The following is an 18,900-nucleotide window of genomic DNA, read 5'->3' as shown; positions in this document are numbered from 1 at the left end:
ATCCAGGATACGGATGTCGTGGCAGGTACGCTTAATGTGAATTCTTTATGTGCCAAAGTGTTAATAGATTCGGGAGCAACTCGATCGTTTGGTTCACAAGATTTTGTTAGTAAGTTAAATTGTCCAGTTGAGTATTTACATGAAATAATGATTGTGGAATTAGCAAATCAAGAACGTATATATGTTAACCAAGTTGTGGGAATTGTGAGATTGAGATCTCTGGTAGTAAGTTTTGTGTAGATTTGATACCATTTAAGTTAGGAGAATTTGACGTTATATTAGGGATGGATTGGTTATCTAAGCATGATGCGCAGATAGATTGTCGAAGTAAGAAGGTAATGGTGAAAACGTCAGACGAAAGGATAGTAACGTTCAAGGGCCAGAAGCAAGTAAAGAAGTTCTTAACAATGATTCAAGCTAAGAAGTTATTACGGCAAGGATGCGAGCATTTTGTAGCATATGTGATCGACAGAAGTCAGGAGCTAGCAAAACCTGAAGATATTCCAGTAGTGAATGAATTTCCAGACGTGTTTCCCGACGAGTTACCAGGACTTCCTCCAGATAGAGAAATTGAATTTGCAATCGACTTAGCACCTGGAACAGAACCAATATCCAAGGCCCTATATAGAATGGCGCCCATTGAGATGAAAGAGCTAGCGAAGCAATTGCAAGAGCTGTTAGAGAAAGGAGTAATCAGACCCAGTGTGTCACCGTGGGGAGCACCGGTATTATTTGTCAAGAAGAAAGATGGAAGCATGAGACTATGTATCGACTATAGGGAACTCAACAAGCTTATAATCAAGAACAAGTATCCGTTACCTAGAATTGACGATTTGTTTGACCAATTGAAGGGAGCCAAATATTTCTCCAAAATTGATTTAAGATCGGGATATCATCAACTGAAGATCAAGCCAGAAGATATACCAAAGACAGCTTTCCGAACAAGATATGGACATTATGAATTTTTAGTAATGTCTTTTGGATTGACCAATGCCCCGGCAGCGTTTATGGACCTGATGAACAGAATTTTCAAGGAGTATTTGGACAAGTTCGTTATTGTGTTTATAGATGATATTTTAATTTATTCAAAGACGGAAGAGGATCATGCGAAACATTTGAGAACAGCTTTGGAGATTTTAAAGAAAAAGAATTTATATGCTAAATTCTCGAAGTATGAGTTTTGGCTACAGGAAGTTCAGTTCTTAGGACACATAGTCAGTAGCGAAGGGATCAAAGTGGACCCGGCAAAGATCGAAGCAATTACGAATTGGGAGAGACCGAGAACACCCACCGAGGTAAGAAGTTTCTTGGGATTGGCGGGATATTATCGATGATTCGTCCAGAATTTCTCAAGGATGGCAACACCATTGACAAAGCTTACATGAAAGAATGAAAAGTTTATATGGAACGACAAGTGCGAAGAGAGTTTTCAGGAGTTGAAGCGAAGATTAATCACGGCACCTGTTTTGTCACTTCCAGACGATCAAGGGAATTTCGTAATTTATAGCGATGCTTCTCACAAAGGATTAGGATGTGTTCTAATGCAGCACGATAAGGTGATTGTGTATGCGTCAAGGCAAATGAAACCACACGAACAGAAGTATCCTACTCATGATTTGGAGCTAGCAGCCATAGTGTTTGCTTTGAAAATTTGGAGACATTACCTTTATGGAGAGAAGTTTGAGATTTATACAGATCACAAAAGTTTGAAGTATATATTCACCCAGAAGGAACTTAATATCAGGCAAAGGAGATGGTTAGAATTGATCAAAGATTATGATTGCTCGATTAATTATCATCCCGGTAAAGCGAACGTTGTAGCAGACGCGTTAAGTCGAAAGGAAAGGTTGAATGTGCTATCAGTACCTGAAGAGATATATAAGGAATTTCAGAAATTGGAATTGGAGATTAGAGTTTGCAAGCCTGAGGAAGCAAAACTATACAGTATGACTTTCCAGCCGGAGTTGTTGGAGAAAATAAAGAAAGGACAAGAAGATGTAATGGATCAGGATATAAATTGTTTGGTAGGTGAAGAATTATGCACGCAAAAGGATGATCAAGGTATTCTGAGGTTTTCATCTAGAATTTGTATTCCACCGGTGATGGAGCTGAAGAATGAAATTTTGCAGGAAGCGCATAGTTCAAGATATTCCATCCATCCGGGGAGTACCAAAATGTATAGAGATTTAAAGGAGAATTATTGGTGGCCAGACATGAAGAGGGAAATTGCGGAATGGGTTAGCAAATATTATACCTGTCAGAGAGTTAAAACAGAGCATCAGAGACCAAGTGGATTGTTACAGCCATTGGAGATTCCAGAGTGGAAGTGGGAACATATTGCCATGGATTTTATAGTTGGATTACCAAGGACAAGAGCTAATCATGATGCCATTTGGGTTATAGTGGATAGACTTACCAAGTCAGCTTATTTTCTGCCTATAAATGAAGGATTTTTGCTCGATAAGTTAGTCCATATGTACCTGAAGGAAATTGTAGTTCGCCATAGAGTTCCTGTGTCTATCGTATCTGATCGAGATCCAAGATTTAACTCGAGATTTTGGAAGAGTTTTTAAGAATGTTTGGGAACAAGACTGAATATGAGTACGGCCTATCACCCCCAGACGGACGGCCAAAGTGAAAGAACGATCCAGACAATCGAGGACATGTTACGCGTTTGTGCTATTGATTTCAAAGGAAATTGGGACGAGCATTTTCCCCTGGTAGAGTTTGCTTATAACAACAGTTATCACGCCAGTATTGGTATGCCACCCTATGAAGCCCTTTATGGACGCAAATGTAGATCTCCAGTATATTGGGACGAAGTAGGAGAACGTAAAATACTTGGACCTGAATTGGTACAGCAGACAAAGGAAGTTGTTGAAATTATCCAGAAGAGATTAATAGCCGCACAAAATCGTCAGAAGAAATATGCAGACCAGTCAAGAAAAGACATGGAGTTTGAAGAGGGAAGCTTGGTATTACTGAAAGTATCACCCTGGAAAGGACTAACGAGGTTTGGGAAGAAAGGAAAGCTAAGTCCAAGATATGTCGGACCTTTTGAGATCCTAAAGCGCGTTGGCAAAGTAGCTTACGAGTTGGCGTTACCACCGCACATGGAGCATATTCATAATGTTTTTCATGTATCAATGCTTAAGAAGTACAATCCAGACTCCAAGCATGTAATAGAATATGAGCCAATAGAGCTTTAGGCAGATTTGTCATATGTAGAGAGTCCGATAAAGATTCTAGAGGAGAGAGAGAAAGTATTGAGAAATAAAGTGGTAAAGTTAGTAAGAGTATTGTGGAGAAACCCAAAGGTTGAAGAGTCAGCCTGGGAGTTAGAAAGTGATATGAGAGAAAAGTACCCTCATTTGTTTTCTTAGGAGATTCTGAGGACAGAATCCTTTTAAGGGGGAAGGATGTAAAATCCGGGATATATCGTGTAATTATTTTGCTATTAAATAATTATTATATGTGTTCAGTATCTATTCTGTGAATTAAATTGTTAAGTGTTATCTGTATTTGGATATTCAAAAATAATATTAATTGAGTATTTTAATTTTTATATGTCCAAAATAAAATATAGATAATTGTCATATCTTACTAATTATTTTTATGATGATTTATGAATTTATAAGAATCATATGAAATTTCTAAAATCTTTTTCCGGGTATTTAAAATCTATTTTATAAAAACGGGAACCAACCGACGTCACCCGTTGTTATATTTTTGGAACCCGAAACTCTTCTGAGAACTCATTCCTAACCTAGTTGTAATATTCCGAACATTTTCCATGTTTCGACTTTTTCGATCCGGCGTACGGTTTGTCATGCGCGGGTCCTGGCGCAATATTTTCGATACAATATTCATTTCGGTAAATCAATAAAACTCGTATTTTCGATAAACGGGAGCTTTTTATTAAACTATCAAAATTATCACTTCGTAGTACGTGTAACCAGGTGCTGAGACCAAGACCGCAGTACAAATTGTACTGATTTGGATAATTATCCCGAAAACCGATACCGTTTGGATTAGTTTTATAAATAAACGTACCGTTTTATATCCGGAATGATCCAACGGGATACTAATTTTCCGTAATTATAAATAGCCTTTTACCATATTTTATTTCGTATCAAAATCATTTGAGACAGATAATTATATAATTTTCAGAGAAAAACCCTAAATTCATAAATTGTTCTAAGAATCAAACAAGCTTTTGGAGGTGTTATTGAATTCAGTTTGGAAAGCTCCAGTAACCAATCTGAAGGTCTTGAAGAGCTCTACCAGATTCTGTAATCCATACACATGCAGAAATCAAGAAGAGGCAAGACGTAGGAAAAGGAAACAGATAGTTGAGGAGTAAGTCGGTTGAGATTGGAAGCCAGTACAGTATAGTAAGCTAATACCAGGCAAGTGTTCTGAACTTTCTCCAGATATTGTAGTTCTTGGTAGTCCTGTTGATATTGCAAGTGCTTTGAAGCACTGAAACCCAAACCCATATTCTAGTTATTATTCTTGAGCCGTAAACCCTATTCTTTCTAAGCCATTGATTATTGCATACCCAAAGATGAACCTCAAGTATACGATACTACTCCACAAATACATACAAACTAAATACCGAACACTGAATCGAATTACCCACACACTCAAACCATTGTATCATATGCTTTGAAAGGCAAAATCCTTGAAACCTTGAAACACTAATTCCTTTGTTATCCAATTCTTTCATTACCCAACAGCTAAGCTTTGAAAATGCCATATTGATCCTCATGAACTCTGAAACCATTTCATTATGAAACATCCAATGTTGTTAATGAATCTGTGTATTGTTTATTGTTGCTTATTATGACATTATGCTAGAATTGGATTGTTTTTATAAAATTGTGGACCAGATTCGTGGTCAGACCATATAATGGTCAAGTTAGGCCAATGTGTGCCTTGGATCTAGTAGTTAGAGCAATGTTGTGTGCTTTGCTCGGGGTTAGTGTGTGACTGATCAGCAGCCTAACCTTGGTTTTTAAAATGAAAGTATAATGTCCAATTCTAAATCATAATTCATTGTTCACTTGATATCATAACCATTTTCACCTGATGATCATTATTCTCTGTTTTGTCATTGTGACTTGCTGAGCTAGTTAGCTCATTTGTGCGATGTTGTTTATGTTCTTTTCCAGTTAAGAAGGAACAGGTTGGTAACGAGGATCCCCAGTCCATCGCGAGAGCTAGGGGTTCAGGTTGATCGAGCTGAGCTAGTAAGCTTCTTTTGGGATAATATAAGTTTGTAAAAGTTTGTAATGATGATTAATACTCAGTTCTGAGTTTGGATAGTTGGGATTTGAACGGTTTGTAATATAAGTATGTGTTCGGCTTGTGTGCATACTTTAACCTGTTGCGGTCCGTGGTAGTTGGTAAGTAGGGTCACTGCATATTATTATTATCTTTATTATTGTTATAAGCAGGTTATAAATAAGGTGTGTGTGTGGACCCCAAACTTCTGACCCGGGTTTGGAGGGCGCCACAAGATATGCATGAAGAAGAATTCTATAAGGAATAGAATACTTGAAAGAAAAGATAACTGATTGATATATATTAGGAAGCAAAATTGTATTCGATATCAATTAGAAGATTATCTTGTAACTGTGTAGTATATAAACACAGACATAGGGTTTACACTATATGTGTTATCATAATCATGTTTATTAATTATTGTAACCCTAGCAGCTCTCGTGATAATTTGTTCATCACTGAGAGAGGACAGTTCTTTGTAACAGAGTTTATTGTGTTGAATAAAATCTGTTTTCTGTTACTTGAGTTCTTATATTCGATTTGATTGTAGTAAATACTGTATTCAACCCCCTTCTATAGTGTGTGTGACCTACACAGACCATATTGGAAAAGCTGATGAGTTGCTCACAAATTCTGATTTCAAGACACAACTCAAAGTCACAGCTCTATCTACTAAAAATCTTCAAGGTCTACACTCTCAAACTCATGCCAAGGTTGATAAACTTCTTGAGTCAGCTGAAAAGCTAGATATGACTCTCAAGTTAGACAAGTCAAGACTTATCAAACCTATACATGAGAAAGTCGAAGCTATTGAGAAGGTACGGGAAGAGCAACATGCCCAAATTACTGAGGTCCTGCAAAATCAAGCCTCTCAACAAGCTCAACTTAATGAAATTCAATCTTCAGTAGAACTTCTTCTCTCTCTCCTACTACCTGATGATACCAAAAAGGGGAAGAAGGTAGTTAAGTCCAAATGCTCTAATACTCAGATACTGAAGAAAAGGGATAATAATGAAGATGACCAGGGAAACCCTAGCAAGGGTCAAGGTGAAGGTCAAAGCAGCAAGGTTTCTTCTAGGAAACTAATTACTGATGTAAGCAAATCTTCTATTCAAGAGAAGACAAGTTCTGAAGCTGCTCAAACTCAAAATCTGATAGCAAGTGCTGATAATCAAAATCTGATATCAAGTTCTGATGAGCAAAGTCTGATGACAAAGCCTGATGTTCTGATTCAAGGTGGAAGTCAAGACTCTCAGAAGTTTCTGCAAACTCTGAAGCTCAAGGGAAAGCAGACTACTGTCTACTACAAAGATCCCAAGATTTAGACACTTGATGAAGAGATTGCTAGAAGATTGTTTCTCAAACATAATCCTGGAATAGATTTGGAAAATCTCAAGGAGGAAGAAGCTAGATTTAAAGCTGAAAAGACAAATCTAAAGTCTAAAGCTTATGTTGCAAAGAAACCTCTAAGGCCGAAGGTAAAAGGCATTGTGATCGAGGAGAAATCAAATACTGAGGCATTTAAGCCCAAGACTAGATCAGAAACTGAGATTGATCCCAAAGATAAAGGGAAAGGAAAAGTTGATGAACCAATAAAGCCACAGGAGATGAAAATTCCTCAAATCCTGATGAAACCTGTGTGCAAACTGGTTCAAGTTCATGATGATACTCTCATTGAAGATGAAGATGTTCAAACTCTGAAAAGAAGGAAGATAACTGAAGAATCCAAGACAACCTCTGGCATAGCGCAAGTTGTTCAGAGTGAAGAACAACAAGCTACAGAAGAAACAACAAGTTCTGATAGTCATCAAGAAACCAATCTCTGACATAGCTCAAGTTGATTTAGATAAGATGAAAGTAGCTGATAAAAAGAAACTTCTATGGAAAAATGTCAAACCATCATATCCAAAGAAAAGCCAATTGTTGTCTGATTTCATGACTATTGGGTTAAATGCTAGAGAACCAAGAGACAGAGCAGGGCTAGGTTCTGATGAAGCTAAGATCAAGACAGGAGTTAAAGTTGCTACTAGAGATCCATTTTTGTTGACTGACAGACCTCTTGAAGATGTTACACAGAAACACCTTGATAAGGTTATCTCTGTGCAAGTGGTACCGGATGTTCATGACAAGCACAATGTCATAGAAAATCTGATTCTATTTCTTGAAGATGGAAGGACATATCAAATTTTAGAATCAGATGTATTGAACAAATCCCTGAAAGAACTTCAATTCTTTCATTAACTTTTAGAGATAAAGTCTGATATTACCAGGAGATGATCAAATTTCATATTGAAGACCATAAGAGATAAAGCAAGAATTTCTAGTTTAAGGGTTACAGAATTCATTCCTAACATAGTTGAAGATGATGGAAGTGAAATTCCAATGAAGAAGGATTCTGCTAAGCTTGAAGTGATACTGAATGAGAAATGTTTGTGCTACAATGAAGATTCTTCTCATCCAAGGGTAATAAGACTGGGTGATGGTTTAGAAAGAAACCATATCTCTGCTCTAAGGACTGCAATCTACCAGATTGGAAGTCAAGATGAAGAGATGAAGCAAGTCAAGACTACAATGGCTCAAATCCTGAGGAATAAAGAAGAAAAGCTGATATCAAACTTTGTCAAGAATCACTTTGGATTCAGATTGACTCAGTGAGATTGGTAAAAGCTACAAGGATCATAAGTTGTAGTTAGTTATCTAGTTAAACTCTTATTGCATTTGTACTTAAAATGTTTTTTGACATCATCAAATCCATTAACTTGTATATTTTGCATAATTTACAAGTTGGGGGAGATTGTTAGATATATTTGAGATGTCATGTCTAATATGATTTGTGTTTAGTTTTCAGAACTTAACAACAGGACATATCAGGACTTACTGAAATCAGGACTTACTGAAGTCAGGACTTAATATCAGAACTTAAGTTGTCAAAAGATGTATATCAGAACTTAAGTGCGGGAAGACTTTCAGATAAGGAATGCGGCTGATTTACAGGAGAGAAGATCTGGACTAAAATAATAGAAGCAATGCATGGAAAGAGTTAGAAGACTAGAAGACTTGTAGAAGATATCTAATTGATATATTTTAGGAGACAGAATTATATTCCATATCAATTAGAATATATCTTGTAACTGTGTACTATATAAACACAGACTTAGGGTTTACACTAAATGTGTTATCATTATCGAGAAGATTATACATTGTAACCTAGAAGCTTTTAGTGATATTTGTTCATCACTGAGAGAGAACATCAGTTCATATTATAACAGAGTTTATTGAATATACTTGATCTTTGTTACATACTTGTGTTGAATCGATTTGATTGTATAAACACTATATTTAACCCCCTTCTACAGTGTTTTGTGACCTAACAAGTTAGATTACTTTGTTCACCACATCCATAACAGTTCAAAAAGCTTAAAAATAATCCAAAACACATTCACCCCACTGTATTGTATTCAATACCTAACATATAGGATATTCATGTGAGTTGTATAATTAAATGATGATTAGATAATATGTATGTATACTGATATATACATGATTTGTGTTTATTTTTATTATAATGTTAGGTCACACAACACTGTAAAAGGGGGTTGAATATAGTGTAGAATACAATCACATCGATTTCGAACATAAGTAACAGTAAACAGATATTGTAACACCCCCAAATCCGGGGTCGGGGATCCGGGTTGTCACGAGTTCCATTTCCCTTAATAACACCCAATCTTATTAAACAATCAACTACTCTGTACTGTGACCCCACAATATACACACACACACCACAAGTTATATTCTCAGAGATGAATTCCCAAAAATAATCACAAGTCACTTTATTCCACAATTATCTGTCAATACACCTTAAAAGGTTTTCTGAATAAATTTACATTTTCTTTGCCATTATTACAATTGATAAAGATACATAAGTCTGGTACATCAAAAGTTGAAAGCCTAGCCTATTGGTAGTTCCTACCTCAGCTACAGCGACATCAACGCCTATAGGAAACTGCGGAACGTTTCCTAATCGCTTGCGAATTGGAAGCTTTGTCCTGGTTATCTTGTCTATCTGATGTTGTGTGATGAAAGAAGAAAGCAAGGGTGAGCAGCAAGCCCACCAAAATAATATGTATAATGATTAACAATATATGAGCCTTCTCATAGTACTCATGAAAGTCTTGGTCAAAAGAAATGAACCAAGTTGATATCTTAAAGCGATGAAGTCACAAAATATTCAGTATATATATACATATATACTTTTCAAAATATTGGAAGTCCTCTTCCATGCATAATACACACAGAGTTCCAGTGTATAACTGTATAAAAATACCGTTGCAAGGTGATCTCATATATCTAACCTTGTCTCAACGTTTTTCTGAAAATCTTTGTCATGCATAAGATAATCATTTACTAGATATAAGTTTAAAAGATGAAGTTACAAGATACTCCAATATACTTATATCTTTTCCAAATACTACTTGAACTACCACCATTCAAGTTATAATTAGTTCAAAAGTTTATCACATAGATGAGACTACAAGATAATACTTAAATAGATTCAACCTTTAAAATATCATCAAAATAAAATGAAGTTATGAGATACTTCATTTGATGCAAACATCATTTTAAAAACTTGACCCTGCCAACAGTCAACAATCGCCCAACCGTAGCCTTTCTATCGAAGTGCTCTGGGTAGTGTTGCAGAAATATCCAATTGGATGATGAACTCATTACGGGAGATTGCCGCGCCAGGATGACCACTTACGAGATCAGTCGTAGTAGTGCAACCCCACCATTTTCTACATGTAGAGGAGAACCTGTCGGATTTACTTGTCAACCGAACACTGAACTCCTAGGACCGCCTTAGCGGAACTTCCAGGCCATTTGGGCCAATATAATAAGGCTGGGCCGGTGCCACTCGACCACTTACGCCACTCCTAGTTCAGATGAAATCCATGACTCTGAAACGTAAAGCTCGTTTCCCCTTTCCCCAAGTAGAAACTTGTTGATACGGCTCCACCAAGAAGTCGTATTTAGTTGGAAAGGAAAACTCACCGATATTTCCCAGGCGATGCCTGTTAATGGATTAACTTGTTCCAAGAATTTTACTTCCCGAGTGTTGGGTAAGTAATCAATTCATTTATCAAAACAGCAACCTTGTTGCGAATATAAAACACACCACAGAGCTGGATCCCTCAGGTTTTGAGCGAGTATTTAAATCCCCTTCGAAAGGAGGATCTTAAATATAAAAATGAGTTTTGGGATCCGCTCTAACTTTTAAAAATCATTTTGAAGGCTCGCAAAACATTTTTAAGAATGTTCGGAGTGATGTTGATTTAGTAAAATAAATCAGTCCCAATATATTAGAAAATATCTGAATATTATTATTTAAATAATATTCCCATAAAGAATAATCTTTATAAAAATAATTGAAGTAGAAGTTTTAAAACTCTTACTTGAATGAAAATTAAATAATCAAAGATATACTTATACAAAAGTACTATCTTTATTTGAATAATCGAAAATAAGTTTGATTATCGAAACATTATTCTTTAATAAAATAAAGAATATATCTCAGCAAATAATCAGAGTCATAGATCCTCAAATGAATATTCAAATAATATTCAATAAATAAATTAAGCTGAGTCATAAGCCCTCGAATGAATATTCGAAATAATATTCAATAATAAAATAAAGGAGTCATAAGTCCTCGGATGAATATTCAAAATAATATTCAATAATAAAATAAAGGAGTCATAAGTCCTCGGATGAATATTCGAAATAATATTCAATAATAAAATAAAGGAGTCATAAGTCCTCGGATGAATATTCGAAATAATATTCAATAATAAAATAAAGTTATCGAATAAACCTTATTCGATTAATAGTTTTGAAAACTATAACCATATATATATATATAAATATATATATATAAAATCTACTCGGGATCCTCGACTCCCGGTTTTAGAAAATATTTTCACCTTTGGGTCCCTATACTAAGGGTATATGCAATTTACCGCTATTCTCTAGCATAGATATTATCAACTGAACCAACAGATATATATGGCAAGAATACGAAACAGGCATGCATATGTACCATATCACATGCTACAATATATCGCAAGAATTTGCTAATATAACCGTCATGCATCTATTACAAGATAATGCATATACAAGTGTATACATTACAACAACAGTATAACGGATAGAAAACTTGCATGAGTGCTCCCGGATAGACTTAAGCTTAGAGTGGGTCCGATAACCTATGAACAACAACATAAGTCGGAATTAAACCCCGGTCGCTTAAGAAACTAGACTTTAACCATTTAGAGTCCTAACGTTCGCTTTCGTGCTTAACGATTTACTTAAGTCGCTCGAGTACCTTCGGCTCCACCATTTTTAATAAATTACCCATTACGAGTTTTAAAGAGATTCTTTCGCGAGTGCCTTACCAACTGCCTAATCCACTTAACATAATTGTTTCATACTCCAATTAGCCCTTTTAGGTCATTAACATATGTTTCAAAGTAAGGCGAGGGGTAATGGTTCGTTCGCGAAACGTCGTTACTTAAAACGGCCGTTTCTCCTAAACCGTACATCGGAATCAAACGAACCACATATCAAAACGAAGCTTGTAACATGAACTATCTAAAAATGGAAATGGTCAAAACCTAGCAGGGAGTTCTCGGGTCCTAATGTTATGAACAAAAGCAGTCTAAAGTAAATCGGACATTACGACGGCTATGTTTACGCGATTTCCCAAATTTTTATCATTCCAAATCATATCAATCCAACTACCAATAAACAACAACTCAGGATACACATCAATGCTACTGATTTCAGTCATAATAAGCTCAAGGATCTCAATCCAATCATATATTATAACATCTCCAAATTCAACTAAACTACTTAACAATTAAGCTCGAATCATGCTTATCATTCAAATTACTACTCATCCATCCAAACCATCTCCAAACTTCAACATTCAAACTTATTACTAAAGGGTGTGAAGATTTATACCTTCCTTGGGAGGTGTTAAGTTGCTAGGAATCCTTAGGGAGCCTCCTACAAGCTTCATCTTTCCAAAGAAATCAAGAACACAAAGTTAGGCTTTGAAGTTTCTAAAAGTCCTATTTAAAGAACTGTAAAAATGAGGGTCTTACCATGCTTATTTGGAAGAGACTTGTGAACAAGAGTTGTAGGACATCTCAATACCTTTCCAACGAGATATAGAACACAACATTTGAGTGAGTATTGAAGGAGATATGGCAGTTTGAAGTTGCTGGGTTTGTTTTAGCCGAGAGCTTACTTCTTGAAATGGGAAAGTCAACTTCTAATTTTTGTGTTTTATGATATTTGCTTGGTTGCTTCTCCTTTTTGCCTTGGAAAATGTTTTAGCTTTTTACCATGGTAAATTTTACATGGCCCAAAATCAACCAACAAAATAAAACCCCTTGTCATGCTTATGTCATCTTGCACATGTCATAATACTTCCACTTGTCCACACCTTGTTGGTTTGATGACATCATCATCCCTAACCTCCTTGATTAACTCCTAATTGCTTGCCTAATGACCGCTGATCTGTTATACGGTTCGCTTAACTTTCGTTTTCGTTTATCGTTTGAGGGATCATACCCGGGATCTTATTACTTAGGTTTCTTTAACCTTTCTCAATACATTATATTCCTTTCATGATCCTCTCTTATAATTCTTGAATTTAAATCCTTTTTATTCTGTTACCTTATACTCAATTCTTTCTGTATCTGGTAGATTTTCGGGAAAAATCAAAGTGTTCGAATTTGGATTTTGACGATCTTTACATACACTTATATACCATATAGAGTACTAATAAAATCCCAGAATATCCATAACAGAACCCCTACATAGTGTGGCATGAAAAGTTTTCTCATTCAGCAAAAACACTATTCATAAGGGTTTCAAAAATTTCCAAAAATTGGGGTTATTACAGATATATTCGATATAATAAACTCTGTTACAATGGAACTGTTCTCTCTCAGTGATGAACAAATATCACGAGAGCTGCTAGGTTACAATGTATGATCTTCTCGATAATGATAACACATATAGTGTAAACCTATGTCTGTGTTTATATAGTACACAGTTATAAGATAACTTCTAATTGATATGGAATATAATTCTGTCTCCTAAAATATATCAATTAGATATCTTATACAGTTCTTTAAGTCCTCTAACTATTTCCATGCATATCTTCTTTTGTATTAGTCTCGATCTTCTTTCCTGTAAATCAACTTCCTTCCTTAACTGTTAGTCCTCCCGTACTTAAATTCTGATATCCATCTTCTGATATTTATCTTCTGATAATCTAAGTCCTGATATCCTTAAGTTCTGACTTCCACTAAGTACTGATTCCAGTAAGTACTGATATTTCCTGTTTGTTAAGATCTGAAAACTAAACATGAAACAAATTAGACATGACATTTCAAATATATCTAACAATCTCCCCCAACTTGTAAATTGTGCAAAAATATACAAGTTAATAGATTTGATGATGTTAAAAACATTTATGTTCAAATGCAATAAGAGTTTAATAAGACTATTAACTACAACTTACAGTCCTTGTAGCTTTACCAACTTCACTGGATCAATCTGAATCCATAATGATTCTTAACAAAATCTCTTACCAACTTGTCTTCAGCTTTCCTCAGAAATTCAACTAACCGTGCTTTGACTTGCATCAGTTCTTTATCTTTACTATCATCAATTTGATAAATGGTTGTTCTAAGAGCTTGAATTGATGTTCTTTCAAGTCCATCACCAAGTCTGATAACTCTAGAATGTGAAGAGTTTTCATTGTAACATAAGCATCTTCCTTTCAGAATAACTTCCACCTTAGCAGAATTCTTCAGCATAGGAATTTCTCTTCCATCACCTTTAGTAATCATTGGTATAGACTGAGAAGTCTTTGTACCAGAGATTCTAAATAGATCTATTATAGCCTTCAAAATATATTCTGACCATCTTCTCGTAACATCAGACTTTACTTCCAGAAGATAGTGAATATGTTAAAGTTCTCTAACAGACTTCTTTAGCACATCAGTATCAGCTAGTCTGTAAGTTAATCCATTATAGAGAAATAAAATCAATTTATCCTTTAGATTTTCCTTATCATGAGCATCTATCATGATTTGAGCAGACAATACTTTGTCAAGGTGCTTTTGTTTGATTTGTTCATCTGGTTTGTCTGTCAACATGAAAGGATCTCTTAGAGTAACTTCTACTCCTGTTTGTATCTTCTCTTCATCAAAACCTAATTTAGCTTTATCTCTAGGTTTCTTGGATCTCAATCCAAATGTTGCAAGTTGATTCATCAAGAGATTGGATTTTGGTTCAACTGGAGTAGCTTTCTTCCATAACAGCTTTTTCTTATCAGCAATTGTCATCTTTTTCAAATTAACTTGATCAGAATTTGTTGTTTCTTCTGTAGCTTGTTGTTCTTTATTCTGAACAACTTGAGCAGTATCAGAGGTTATTTTAGATTCTTCAATTATCTTTCTTCTCTTCAGAATTTGAACAGTTTTATCTTCTATCAAATCATCATCATGCACTGTAGTTTGATAGACTGGAATGGAAGAACTTATCTTTTTCTCAATCTTTAAAGGTTCACCAACCTTTTCTTTTCCTTTTAATTTAGGATCAATCTCAGTTTGTGATTTAGTCTTGGACTTTGAAGTCTCAGAATTTGACTCTTCCCTGATCACAATGCCTTTTTCCTTAGGCCTTGGAGGTTTCTTTGCATCAGAAGCTTTAGACTTAAGATTTATCTTCTCAGCAGCAAATCTAGCTTCTTCCACCTTGAGAGTTTCCAAATCCATTCCTGGATTTTATTTCAGAAATAATCTTCTAGCTATCTCCTCATCAAGTGTCTGGATTTTAGGATTTTTGTAATAAACAGTAGTCTGCTTCCCTTTTAGCTTCAGAGTTTGTAAAATCTTCTGAGAGTCTTTAGATCCTGACTGAATCAAAATATCAGAACTTGACATCAGACTTTGCTTATCAGAACTTGACTTCAGACTTTTAGCATTCACAGCATCAGAACTTGACTTGTTCTGTGTAGAAGATTTTCCTTGAACTTTTCCTTGACCTTTACTCTTATCAGAGTTTCCCTGGTCATCACTTTTATCATCATTTTTCTTCAGTTTTTCAGTAGGTGAGCATTTGGACTTAACTACCTTCTCCCCCTTTTTGGCATCATCAGGAAGTAAGAGAGAAAGAAGAAGTTTAACTGAAGATTGGATTTCATCCAATTGAGCTTTCTGAGAAACTTTGTTAGCCAGGACCTCAGCAATTTGGGCATGTTTCTTCTCTTGAATCTTCTCAATGGCTTCAATTTTCTCAAGAGTAGGTCTGATATATCTATTCTTGTCAAGCTTAAGCTGTAGATCTAGCTTATCAGCATGTTCCTTTAGTGTATCAACCTTTTCATGAGTAGAAGAATGTAGACCTTGAAGATGTTTGGTAGATAGAGCAGTGATCTTGAATTGTGTGTTTAAATCAGCATTTGTGAGCAATTCATCAGCTTTAGCAATATGCTCGGTCAAAATGTTAGAACTTGGAATGAAATCAGTGTCATTCCACTTCTTGGTCCACTCCACACCTCTGTGAGTATCCTCCCAAGGAATAGGTGCTTCCTTTTCAACAAATTTCTTTACCAATTCTTCCTTTCCCAGAATGGGAACTAGAGTCTCAACAGAAACATTATCTTCAGAACTTGAGGAAGACTCATTATGTTCCGACAGCACAACCATGTGTGAAGCAACTGGATATTCAGGAACAACTTCATTTAAATTCTGAACATCAGAATTTATCTCCAGAGCTGGTGTGGTTGATGTAGATGGTATCTCAGCATTTAAAATTGGAAAATGAGTTGGAGATTGTTGAGCTTCTGTAGATGGAGCTTCTAGATAAAGAACATTTGGTATATTCAAATTATGAATATCTATTTCAGAAGTTGTAGTTTGTTCTTCAGCATCATCTGTAGCTTTAATAGGAGAGATATGAGGTGTTGACACAGTATCCTGAGCTTGAGTAGGGAATGGCAGAGCTTCAATTACCACAGGTTCTGATGAGATCAGAGATTCCTGATCCCCTTCCTCAGCTTAAGTTGAATCCTCAGATATAGGCTTGGCCTTGTACCTTTCTGCCCTCATTTTATTTAGTCTCCTTGCCAATGAAGGAGTTGTTGTAGCAGCTTCAGAACTTACAGATTTCCTCTTCAAAGTATCAAAACTTTGAGCTGCAGTTTCTATCTGAGAAGTAACATTCTCAGCTCCAACTATCACAGGTTCCGATGCATGAACCCATGCTTCAAATGTTTCCTCAAAGCAACATAATTTATTATTGACCATAATTGTAATCAAAACATTCATCAAAGGATAAAGTTCAAATAGATGAAGTAAAGATTAACAAATTACAATTAGAACATTCACAGTCACATAATATGAGAAAAACAGAGACTAAATCTCGCAATCAAAGGAAATTTTATTAATATATCAAACGAGTACATATCATGAAATTTATATATTACATGCAAAAATTAAAAGATAGTCCTAGTCTTAGAATCTTAACATCAACAGCCTTAGTCCTAGTCTAAGAAGACCTAACGACTAGTTCCTCCTGCTGCTGACAAAGAGCACTGCAAGACGGATGATCCGTTCTTGCTGAAGGAGAGCCTCTCTCCTTTCTTCTTCCAATCGATCAAGATGGAGCTGGTAGTCCATCGAAAAGAACAAGAGGTATGTGTGAACCTCTTATGGAACAGAGTTCCAGAGCTCTTCAGGAATGGCGGTGACATGACTCCTGTTGCCAGTCATCATAACTCAACTCTATATTGAAAGTTTCATAGTTCATGAATAAGTTGAAAAGAACCATTTTTGTTCATGAAGAAGAAAAATGATGATAATTAAAAGAGAGAGTGAGTTTGTGAGAAAATGGAAGATGATTTGGCTGGGATGAATAGTCGGTTTGAATAGCCAATGGAATACCAAGGGACACGAGGACTGTTTAACAATCAAGAGAAAAAATAATGATGCCTCGTCTCCCTAGACCGATGTGTAATAATAACAGTCAGTTAAAAAGTTAAAATAGGAGTTAATGGGCACGAGAAATAAACAATAATTATTGTGCACATGCAGTTTTTCAAGACAAACACGTTTACCACTAACCCACAATGATTATGACTGTTTTTATCTTACCCAAATATATTCTGATTTAAATATGACTGTTTTAGTTTTTACCACAAATAAGTCAAGTAAAGAATAATGCCACGTAAGCATCAAGGATTCCATCAGGATTTAATATCAGAACTTAACTTATATCAGATTTTAACAGTCATCAGAATATGGCTTCTGAACTCAAAAAGTGAATATCTTTTTATGTGATTCTTCATACAAATACTGACTTGTTTCTTTCAGAGTTTAATTATCAGAACTTTCATCAGAACTTGTCCTCAGAATTTATGCATATGACATTTAACTGTTTGTCAAAAACAACTTAATCACCACATTAATTTTCATCATTCATATAGAGTGAAAGTGTGTGCATTCAGCAGAATATCAGATAAAGATTAAAGTCTGATAAACTTCAGTACATCTTAGAAATAAGGCATAACTAAGAAAAGTGCTTAAAATCTGTCATCAATCATGAAGTCTACTATAGAAAAAATTTATTCAAGAGTCCACCTCAACTGTTTGTGCTCATTTTATGCATCTTTTGAAATTCCCTTTTACAGTGGCTTCTCAGTGTAAGTGAGTCACGACTGCTTATCAGAATTTATGCTGTTGTCAGAGTATTTCTCCAGTAATCAAAGAATGTGAAAAGTCACCAAGAAAATTTATTTGCTTTTCTAATGCATATTACTTAATACCAGCAATGCACTTGGGTCTTCCCTTCCACATATTTACTCTAGATCTCAAAGGAGTTCCTGACTTTTATTTCATTTTCTTTTCTTTTGATAAGTGAGGCTTATCAGCATTTAGTTCATCCTTAAGATGTACTGACATCAGAATCTAACAGATAAGAAGCAAGAATCTAGTTTGTGACTTAGTAATAAGATACACAAAGTAAACTTGATTAAGCTCAAAATAAGAATTTGCTTGTGTTAATGAGTTTTCACATAAACAACTAATTCAAATATGGGATTTCTAGTATGTTAAAGACTACTAGGTCAGCATCTAGCACAATTATCCTCATTGGATTGAATAGTCATAAAACATTCAAAATAATATCAGAGTTTAAAGATCCACATCAGATAACAATCAGTATTTAATGAATTTCAATTAAAGAACAGATTTCATGAAGATAAGACAATCTGTAAACACTGATCATAAAGTCGGATGCATGAGAACAAAAACTAAGTAGATTTAGAGAATGAACCTGAAATCATTCCAAGTTCATTTACCAGTCTTGTAAAAGTAGCCTCACATAGTGGTTTTGTGAAGATATCTGCTAGTTGTTGATCTGTCGGAACAAAATGCAATTCCACTGTACCTTCCATCACATGTTCCCTTATGAAATGGTACCTAATGCTGATGTGCTTTGTCATTGAGTGTTGAACTGGATTACCTATCATAGAAATAG

This window comes from Apium graveolens, chromosome 7 (assembly GCF_009905375.1).
Source record: "Apium graveolens cultivar Ventura chromosome 7, ASM990537v1, whole genome shotgun sequence".
NCBI lineage: Eukaryota > Viridiplantae > Streptophyta > Magnoliopsida > Apiales > Apiaceae > Apium > Apium graveolens.
Note: the sequence above shows the minus strand (reverse complement) of the source record.